The sequence below is a fragment of the Hemitrygon akajei genome, chromosome 11, assembly GCF_048418815.1.
Source record: "Hemitrygon akajei chromosome 11, sHemAka1.3, whole genome shotgun sequence".
NCBI lineage: Eukaryota > Metazoa > Chordata > Chondrichthyes > Myliobatiformes > Dasyatidae > Hemitrygon > Hemitrygon akajei.
In genome coordinates, this window is record NC_133134.1 from 1,549,314 (window position 1) to 1,559,280 (window position 9,967).

Below are 9,967 nucleotides of genomic sequence, written 5' to 3' on the forward strand. Positions count from 1 at the left end.
CTTATCAGTGGTGGGTAGACCTTTTAACCTGCTCCGAACCTTTTCCTCCTACATAGCTCTCCATTTATCGATCATCCATGTGCCTATCTAAGAACTCTTAAGTGTCCCTGTTGTGCTTGCCTCTACCACCATCATAGGCAGCATATCCCCCCTAAACACTTTCCTCCAATCACCTTAAAAATAAACTGATTCAATGCCCCTTCTTCTTCTTAACATCACTCCTACTGTGGCATCAGCTTCCAACAGCAGCTCGATAGAGTCCATCACCCCTTCTGGGACATCACCTGCCAACAGCAGCTCAATAGAGTCCATCACCCCTTCTGGGACATCAGCCTCCAACAGCAGCTCGATAGAGTCCATCACCCCTTCTGGGACATCAGCCTCCAACAGCAGCTCGATAGAGTCCATCACCCCTTCTGGGACATCACCTGCCAACAGCAGCTCAATAGAGTCCATCACCCCTTCTGGGACATCACCTGCCAACAGCAGCTCAATAGAGTCCATCACCCCTTCTGGGACATCAGCCTCCAACAGCAGCTCGATAGAGTCCATCACCCCTTCTGGGACATCAGCCTCCAACAGCAGCTCGATAGAGTCCATCACCCCTTCTGGGACATCACCAGCCAACAGTAGCTCGATAGAGTCCATCACCCCTTCTGGGACATCAGCCTCCAACAGCAGCTCGATAGAGTCCATCACCCCTTCTGGGACATCACCTGCCAACAGCAGCTCGATAGAGTCCATCACCCCTTCTGGGACATCACCTGCCAACAGCAGCTCAATAGAGTCCATCACCCCTTTTGGGACATCAGCCTCCAACAGCAGCTCGATAGAGTCCATCACCCCTTCTGGGACATCACCTGCCAACAGCAGCTCGATAGAGTCCATCACCTCTTCTGGGACATCACCTGCCAACAGCAGCTCGATAGAGTCCATCACCCCTTCTGGGACATCACCTGCCAACAGCAGCTCGATAGAGTCCATCACCCCTTCTGGGACATCAACAGCAGCTCGATAGAGTCCATCACTCCTTCTGGGACATCACCTGCCAACAGCAGCTCGATAGAGTCCATCACCCCTTCTGGGACATCACCTGCCAACAGCAGCTCAATAGAGTCCATCACCCCTTCTGGGACATCAGCCTCCAACAGCAGCTCGATAGAGTCCATCACCCCTTCTGGGACATCAACAGCAGCTCGATAGAGTCCATCACCCCTTCTGGGACATCACCTGCCAACAGCAGCTCGATAGAGTCCATCACCCCTTCTGGGACATCAGCCTCCAACAGCAGCTCGATAGAGTCCATCACCCCTTCTGGGCATCACCTGCCAACAGCAGCTCATCAGAGTCCTCTGTCCTGGGCTAGTCTTTCAGCCTTTCAGGGTGTAGGCCATCGAAGGTCCTTCCTCTCCCAGAGATGAGGTCTTTGAAGCTTCTGTTGGTATTTCTGTAATGCTGGGTTTTTACAAGATGGAGTTGCTAGACCCATGCCCAACCCTCCTCCTTTTGCATCCAGGCTTGGGATCGTCCATGACAGAGTTGATCAAATACTCCTGATCCACAAAATTCCACCAGTCTGAGCTCTCTCAACAACAAAGTATTTACTATTCTGAGTGGGAAGAAGTTTCCAAAGATTCACACACCCTGTAATGTCTCCAGAGCCCAGTTTGGTAAATTTCAGATCAATGACAGGACCAGGACTTACCTCAAAGTTCAAAGTAAATTTATTATCAAACTACACAATTGTCACCATATACAATGCTGAGATCCATTTTCTTGCGGGCATTCAGAGTAGAACAAAGATATACAAAAGAATCATTGAAAAAGAACGCACAAACATCAACAAACAGCTAATAAGCAAAAGACCTACACACACTATACCATTGCATGCACTGAGTGCTGGGGGTCCTGTTATAAAATCTGTGCTCTGCTGACTGTCAATGCCTGGCCCTCTATACCACAAACACATCATTACGCAGAACATAGTTTGTCCGTGTACTCTGGATTACACCGCAGCAGGAGGGCAGTTTTACCTTCACCATTCCACATGTCTCACACAGGAGTGTATGTAAGAGATCAGCACCTACATCAGGAGTGACTACAGTTGGCTTGCTCCTTAATGCAAGATACATTGTCAAGTCCAGCTTACTGTCCAGCTGAATCCACCTTGGGACAACTCACTTGTCATGTTAGATCCCCCTGCCCCCAGTCCTGGAAAATTCATGGAACTGCAGCGGGTCCAGCCTGGGCACAATTTGAGATCCTGTGGTGCACACCCAAACTCCGTCCTCTTAGTGTGAGACCATTTCACTGATCTCTCACCAGTTTCAACAACTTTCTCATGCTTCACAGATCTCTGCGACAGTCTCCACTCTCCACACATTCTGCTAGTGTTTTCCTGCTTGTTGCTGTGTTTCGGTCATGTTCATCTTTTGAGGACACAGTTAACCGAATGAGGCAGAAGTACACTCAGTGGCCACTTTACACCTGTACACCTGCTCGTTAATGCAAATATCTAATCAGCCAATCATGTGGCAGCAACTCAATGCATAAAAGCACACAGACATGGTCAGGAGATTTAGTTGTTGTTCAGACCAAACATCGAAATAGGGAAGAAATGTGATCTAAGTGACTTTGACCGTGGACGAAGTGGTCTGAGTATCTCAGAAATGGCTGATCTCCTGGGATTTTCACACGCAACATTCTCTATAGTTTACAGAGAATGGTGCAAACAGCAAAAAAATTATGCAGCGAGTGGCAATTCAGTGGGTGAAAATGCTTTCTCAATGAAAGAGGTCAGAGGAGAATGGCCAGATTGGTTCAAACTAACAGGAAAGTGACAATGACTTAAATAACCATGCATTCACCACCCTTTGGCTAAACAAATTCCTCTTCTTTTCTGTTCTAAAGGGTGTGCTCCCTGGTCCAAGACTCCGCCACGATAGGAAACATCCTCTCCACATCTACTCTGTCCTGGGTCCAACACGTAAGTGCCATTATGAAAAAAGCAAAGCAGCACCTCTACTTTCTTAGAAGTTTGCATAGATTTGGCATGTCATCTAAAATTTTGTCCATCTTCTCTAGATTTGTGGTGGAGAGTACATAGACTGGCTCAACCATCTGTCAATATCAGAATATGGAAACATAGAAACATAGAAAATAGGTGCAGGAGTAGGCCTGCACCGCCATTCAGTATGATCATGGCTGATCATCCAACTCAGAACCCTGTACCTGCTTTCTCTCCATATCCCCAATCCCTTTAGCCACAAGGGCCATATCTAACTTCCTCTTAAATATAGCCAATGAACCGGCCTCAACTGTTTCCTGTGGCAGAGAATTCCACAGATTCACCACTCTCTGTGTGAAGTTTTTCCTCATCTCGGTCCTAAAAGGCTTCCCCTTTATCCTTAAACTGTGACCCCTCGTTCTATATAGTTTTTATATACTGTGATTTTACACAAATCTTTCTTTTTTTTTTGCATGAGGAGGGATTTGTGGGGATGACGTGCCTGATCCATTTTGTTCATTTTGTTCATTTTGCCTGATCCATTTTGTTCATTTTGTATGGGAGGAAGGGTTCAGGAGTTGTGTGCCTGGTCCATTTGGTGTCTTTTATTTGTACAGGGTTGGGGGATTTGGGGGATCTAGGTGGCTGATCCATTTTGTGCGAGAGGAGGGATCTGGGGGGGGGGGTGATAAGGCTGATTCATTTGGTTCAGTTTTCTGTGTGGGGGGAGGAATTTCTGGGTTGATGAGTGTGATCCATTTTGTTTGATTTTTTTGTGTGTGGACAGATTTGGGGTGATTGTGCCTGATCCGTTTTGTTAGTTTTTTTAGGAACATAGAAACGTAGAAAACCGACAGTACAATACAGTCCCTTCGGCCCACAAAGTTGTGCACAACATGTCCCTACCTTAGAAATTACTAGGCTTACCCATAGCTCTCTATTTTACTAAGCTCCATGTACCTATCCAAAAGTCTCTTAAGAAACCCTGTTGTATCTTCCTCCACCACCGTTGCTGGCAGCCCATTCCATGCACTCACCACTCTCTGCATAAAAAACTTACCCCTAACATCTACACTGTACCTACTCCCTAGCACCTTAAACCTGTGCCCTCTTGTGGCAGCTATTTCAGCCCTGGGAAAAAGCCTCTGACTATCCACATGATCAATGCCTCTCAGTATCTTATACACTTCCATCAGGTCACCTCTCATCTTCCGGAGCTCCAAAGAGAAAAGGCCAAGTTCACTCAACCTGTTTTCATAAGGCATGCTCCCCAATCCAGGCAACATCCTTGTAAATCTCCTCTACACCCTTTCTATGGCTTCCACATCCTTCCTGTAGTGAGGCAACCAGAACTGAGCACAGTACTCCAAGTGGGATCTGACCAAGGTCCTATAAAGCTGCAACATTACCTCTCGGCTCCTAAATTCAATTCCACAATTGATGAAGGCCAATACACCATATGCCTTCTTAACTACAGAGTCAACTTGCTCAGCTGCTTTGAGCGTACTATGGATTCAGACCGCAAGATCCCTCTGATCCTCCACACTGCCAAGAGTCTTACCATTAATACAACATTCTGCCATCATATTTGACCTAACAAAATGAACCACTTCACACTTATCTCGGTTGAACTCCATCTGCCACTTCTCAGCCCAGTTTAGCATCATATCAATGTCCCGCTGTAACCTCTGACAGCCCTCCACACTATCCACAATACCGCCTACCTTTGTGTCATCAGCAAATTTACTAACTCATCCCTCCAGTTACTCATCCAGGTCATTTATAAAAATCACAAAGAGTAAGGGTCCCAGAACAGATCCCTGAGGCACACCACTGGTCACCAACCTCCATGCAGAATATGACCCATCTACATCCACTCTTTGCCTTCTGTGGGCAAGCTAGTTCTGGATACACAAAACAATACCCCCTTGGATCCCATGTCTCCTTACTTTCTCAATAAGCCTTGCATGGGGTACCTTATCAAATGCCTTGCTGAAATCCCTATACACGACATCTACTGCTCTTCCTTCATCAATGTGTTTAGTCACATCCTCAGAATATTTAATCAGGCTCATAACGCACGACCTGCCCTTGACAAAGCCATCCTGACTATTCCTAATCATATTATACCTCTCCAAATGTTCATAAATCCTTCCTCTCAGGATCTTCTCCATCATCTTACCAACCACTGAAGTAAGACTCACTGGTCTATAATTTCCTGGGCTATCACTACTCCCTTTCTTGAATAAGGCAACAACATCTGCAACCCTCCAATCCTCTGGAACCTCTCCCGTCCCCATTGATGATGCAAAGACCATCGCCAGAGGCCCAGCAATCTCCTCTCTTGCCTCCCACAGTAGCCTGAGGTACATCTCATCCGGTCCCGGCAACTTATCCAACTTGATGCTTTCCAAAAGCTCCAGCACATCATCTTTCTTAATATCTACATGCTTAAGCTTTTCAGTCCACTTCAAGTCATCACTACAATCACCAAGATTCTTTTCCACAGTGAATACTGAAGTATTCATTAAGTACCTCTGCTATTTCCTCCCATTCCATACACACTTTCCCACTGTCACACTTGGTAGGTCCCATTCCTTCACGTCTTATACTCTTGGTCTTCACAAACTTGTAGAATGCCTTGGGGTTTTCCTTAATCCTGCCTGCCAAGGCCTTCTCATGGCCCCTTCTGGCTCTCCTAATTTCCTTCTTAAGCTCCTTCCCATTAGCCTTATAATCTTCTAGATCTCTAACATTACCTAGCTCTCTGAACCTTTCGTAAGCTTTTCTTTTCTTCTTGATGAGATTTACTACAACCTTTGTACACCATGGTTCCTGTACCCTACCATAACTTCCCTGTCTCATTGGAATGTACCTATGCAGAACTCCACACAAATATCCCCTGAACATTTTCCACATTTCTTCCGTACCTTTCCCTGAGAACATCTGTTCCCAATTTAAACTTCCAACTTCCTGCCTGATAGCCTCATAATTCTCCTTACTCCAATTAAATGCTTTTCTAACTTGTCTGTTCCTATCTCTCTTCAATGCTATTGTAAAGGACATAGAATTATGATCACTTTCTCTAAAATGCTCTCCCACTGAGAGATCTGACACCTAACCAGGTTCATTTCCCAATACCAAATCAAGTACAGTCTCTCATCTTGTAGGCTTATCTACATATTGTGTCAAGAAACCTTCCTGAACACACCTAACAAACTCCATACCATCTAAACCCCTTGCTTTAGTGAGATGCCAATCGACATTTGGGAAATTAAAATCTCCGAACACGACAACTCTGTTATTATTACACCTTTCCAGGATCTGTTTCCCTATCTGCTCCTCGAAATCCCTGTTACTATTGGGCAGCCGATAAAAAATACCCGGTGAAGTTATTGACCCCTTCCTGTTCCTAACCTCCACCCACAGATATTCCGTAGACAATCCCTCCATGATGTCCACCCTTTCTGCAGCCGTGACACTATCTCTGATCAACAGTGCCATGCCCCCCCCCACTTTTTGCCTCCCTCCCTGTCCTTTCTGAAACATCTGAAACCCGGCAGTTGAAGTAACCATTCCTGTCCCTGAGCCATCCAAGTCACTGTAATGGCCACCACATCATAGCTCCAAGTACTGATCCACACTCTAAGCTCATCCGCTTTGTTCACAATACTCCTCGCATTAAAATAGACACATCTCAAACCGTCGGTCTGAGTGCGTCCCTTCTCTATCACCTGCCTATCCTCCCTCACACACTGTCTCCAAGCTTTCTCTATTTGTGAGCCAACCACCTCTTCCCCAGTCTCTTCAGTTCAGTTCCCACCCACCAATAATTATAGTTTAAACACTCCTAGTAGCCTTTGAAAATGTCCCCGCCAGGATATTGGTCCCCCTGGGATTCAAGTGCAACCCATCCTTTATGAACAGGTCACACCTGCCCCAAAAGAGGTCCCAATGATCCAGAAATCTGAATCCCTGCCCCCTGCTGCAATCCCTCAGCCACGCATTTATCCTCCACTTCATTCTATTCCTATATTTGTGCGGGGGGGGGGGAGGAGGGATTTGGGGAACAATGTTCTGATCTGGTTTGTTCAGTGTTTTTGTGCGGGGGAGGTATTTGGGGGGGTCAATGTGTCCGATCCGTTTTATAGACAATAGACAATAGGTGCAGAAGTAGACAATTCGGCCCTTCGAGCCTGCACCGCCATTCTTAGATCATGGCTGATCATCTACTATCAATACCCGGTTCCTGCCTTGTCCCCATATCCCTTGATTCCCCTATCCATAAGATACCTATCTAGCTCCTTCTTGAAAACATCCAGAGAACTGGCCTCCACTGCCTTCTGAGGCAGTGCATTCCAGACCCCCACAACTCTCTGGGAGAAGAAGTTTTTCCTTAACTCTGTCCTAAATGACCTACCCCTTATTCTCAAACCATGCCCTCTGGTACTGGACTCTCCCAGCACCTGGAACATATTTCCTGCCTCTATCTTGTCCAATCCCTTAATAATCTTATATGTTGCAATCAGATCCCCTCTCAATCTCCTTAATTCCAGCGTGTACAAGCCCAGTCTCTCTAACCTCTCTGCGTAAGACACTCCGGACATCCCAGGAATTAACCTCGTGAATCTACGCTGCACTTCCTCTACAGCCAGGATGTCCTTCCTTAACCCTGGAGACCAAAACTGTACACAATACTCCAGGTGTGGTCTCACCAGGGCCCTGTACAAATGCAAAAGGATTTCCTTGCTCTTGTACTCAATTCCCTTTGTAATAAAGGCCAACATTCCATTAGCCTTCTTCACTGCCTGCTGCACTTGTTCATTCACCTTCAGTGACTGATGAACAAGGACTCCTAGATCTCTTTGTATTTCTCCCTTACCTAACTCTACACCGTTCAGATAATAATCTGCCTTCCTGTTCTTACTCCCAAAGTGGATAACCTCACACTTATTCACATTAAACGTCATCTGCCAAGTATCTGCCCACTCACTCAGCCTATCCAAGTCACCCTGAATTCTCCTAACATCCTCATCACATGTCACACTGCCACCCAGCTTAGTATCATCAGCAAACTTGCTGATGTTATTCTCAATGCCTTCATCTAAATCATTGATGTAAATCGTAAACAGCTGTGGTCCCAATACCGAGCCCTGTGGCACCTCACTAGTCACCACCTGCCATTCCGAGAAACACCCATTCACCGTTACCCTTTGCTTTCTATCTGCCAACCAGTTTTCTATCCATGTCAATATCTTCCCCCCCAATGCCATGAGCTCTGATTTTACCCACCAAACTCCTATGTGGGACCTTATCAAATGCCTTCTGAAAATCGAGGTACACTATATCCACTGGATCTCCCTTGTCTAACTTCCTGGTTACATCCTCGAAAAACTCCAATAGATTAGTCAAGCATGATTTGCCCTTGGTAAATCCATGCTGGCTCAGCCCAATCCTATCACTGCTATCTAGATATGCCACTATTTCATCTTTAATAATGGACTCTAGCATCTTCCCCACTACTGATGTTAGGCTGACAGGACGATAGTTCTCTGTTTTCTCCCTCCCTCCTTTCTTAAAAAGTGGGATAACATTAGTCATTCTCCAATCCTCAGGAACTGATCCTGAACCTAAGGAACATTGGAAAATGATTACCAATGCATCCACAATTTCCAGAGCCACCTCCTTTAGTACCCTAGGATGCAGACCATCTAGACCTGGGGATTTGTCAGCCTTCAGTCCCATCAGTCTACTCATCACCGTTTCCTTCCTAATGTCAATCTGTTTCATTTCCTCTGTTACCCTATGTCCTTGGGCCCATCCATACATCTGGGAGATTGCTTGTGTCTTCCCTAGTGAAGACAGATCTAAAGTACTAATTAAATTCTTCTGGCATTTCTCTGTTTCCCATAACAATTTCACCCAATTCATTCTTCAAGGGCCCAACATTGTTCTTAACTATCTTCTTTCTCTTCACATACCTAAAAAAGCTTTTGCTATCCTCCTTTATATTCCTGGCTAGCTTGCGTTTGTACCTCATTTTTTCTCCCTGTATTGCCTTTTTAGTTAAGTTCTGTTGTTCCTTAAAAATTTCTCAATCATCTGTCCTCCCACTCACCTTAGCTCTGTCATATTTCCTTTTTTTTAATGCTATGCAATCTCTGACTTCCTTTGTCAACCACTGTGGCCCCTTTCCCCCCTTTGAATCCTTCCTTCTCCGGGGGATAAAATGATTTTGCACCTTGTGCATTATTCCCAAGAATACCTGCCATTGCTGTTCCACTGTCTTTTCTGCTAGGATATCCGTCCAGTTAACTTTGGCCAGTTCCTCCCTCATGGCTCCATAGTCTCCTTTGTTCAACTGCAACACTGACACCTCCGATCTGCCCTTATCCTTCTCAAATTGCAGATAAAAACTTATCATATTATGGTCACTACCTCCTAATGGCTCCTTTACTTCAGATCGCTTATCAAATCCTGTTCATTACACAACACTAAATCCAGAATAGCCTTGTCCCTGGTTGGCTCTCGTACAAGCTGTTCCAAGAATGCATCCTGTTTTGTTCAGTGTTTTTGTGCGGGGGAGGTATTTGGGGGTCAATGTGTTTGATCCATTTTGTTCCTGTTTTTTTTGTGTGAGAGGAGGGATTTGGGGGTGGTTGTGCCTGATCCGTTTTGTTAGTTTTTTTTTGTGGTGGGGAGGGATTTGGGGAATAACGTTCTGATCCATTTTGTTCAGTATTTTTGTGTGGGAGGAGATATGGGGTCGATGTGCCTGATCTATTTTGTTCGTGTTTTTTTGTGTGGAGGTGATGTGGGGGTTGAAGTACCTGATCCATTTTATTTGATTTTTTGTGCAGGCGGAGGGGTTTGGTGGTCGATGTGCCTGATCCATTTTGTTTGATTTTTGTGCAGGGTTGGTATTATGGGGGGGGGGGGGATCGATGTGCCTGTTTCATT

At 45.6% G+C, this 9,967-nt stretch overlaps 1 protein-coding gene across 1 annotated transcript in view; it reads right to left on the reverse strand.

The window, feature by feature from the left end:
• Positions 1-9,314, reverse strand: part of LOC140735216 (ankyrin-repeat and fibronectin type III domain-containing 1-like) — a 422,525-nt gene extending 413,211 nt beyond the window's left edge. The window contains 1 exon segment of the mRNA XM_073060001.1: positions 9,273-9,314. The gene's annotated coding sequence lies outside the window, so the exon portion shown is untranslated.
• Positions 9,315-9,967: the final 653 nt, after the last annotated feature.